This window comes from Cynoglossus semilaevis, chromosome W (genome assembly GCF_000523025.1).
Source record: "Cynoglossus semilaevis isolate Cse_v1.0 chromosome W, Cse_v1.0, whole genome shotgun sequence".
NCBI classification, from domain to species: domain Eukaryota; kingdom Metazoa; phylum Chordata; class Actinopteri; order Pleuronectiformes; family Cynoglossidae; genus Cynoglossus; species Cynoglossus semilaevis.
Genome location: NC_024327.1, coordinates 11,863,693 through 11,864,595, shown reverse-complemented (window position 1 = coordinate 11,864,595; position 903 = coordinate 11,863,693). Strand labels below are relative to the sequence as shown.

Here is a 903-nt window from a genome sequence, read left to right as displayed (position 1 = left end):
AAAATTGAACTTTTTGGCCTAAATGCTTAACACTATGTGTGGCGGAAAACTAACACTGCACATCACTCTGAACACACCATCCCCACTGTCAAATATGGTGATGGCAGCATCATGCTCTGGGGGTGCTTCACCTTCAGCAGGGATCAGGGAAGATGGTTAGAGTTGATGGGAAGATGGATGGAGCCAAATACAGGGCAATCTGGGAAGAAAACCTGTTGGAGTCTGCAAGACTTGAGACTGGGGCGCAGATTCACCTTCCAGCAGGGCAATGCCCCTAAACATAAAGCATGGGCTACAATGGAATGGTTTAAAACGAAACTTATTCATGTGTTAGAGTGGTCCAGTCAAAGTCCAGACCTAAATCCAATCGAGAATCTGACGCAAGATCTGAAAACCGCCGTTCACAAACGCTCTCTGACTGAGCTCAAGCAGAGCTGTTTTGCAAAGAAGAATGGGCAAAGATTTCAGTCTCTAGATGTGCAAAGCTGGTAGAGATTCACAGCTGTAATTGCAGCAAAGGGTGGTTCCACAAAGTATTGCCTCAGGGGGGCTGAATACTTTTGCATACCGCACTTTTCAGTTTTTTATTTGCAAAAAAAAAAAAAAATTAAATCATGTATAATTTTCTTTCTACTCCACAATTGTATGCCACTTTGTGTTCACATAAAATTCCAATAAAATATAATTATGTTTGTGGTCATAACGTGACAAAATGTGGAAAACTTCAAGGGGTATAAATACTTTTGCAAGCCACTGTCCATCCATCCATCCATTCTCATCTGCTTATCCATTACCTGGTCGCGGAGGCAGTAGTCTCCATAACTGCCACACAAAACCCCCTGACATTGCCTCTGGGCCAGAGCACAACACGAGCCACTGTATATATATATATATATATATATA

The 903-nt window shown here is 42.2% G+C and overlaps 1 protein-coding gene across 3 annotated transcripts in view; it reads right to left on the bottom strand.

Moving 5' to 3' along the window:
• The window catches only part of LOC103397205 (ras-related protein Rab-3C-like), a 28,869-nt gene that overhangs the window by 13,557 nt on the left and 14,409 nt on the right, over positions 1 to 903 (bottom strand). The gene's annotated exons all lie outside the window — the stretch shown is intronic.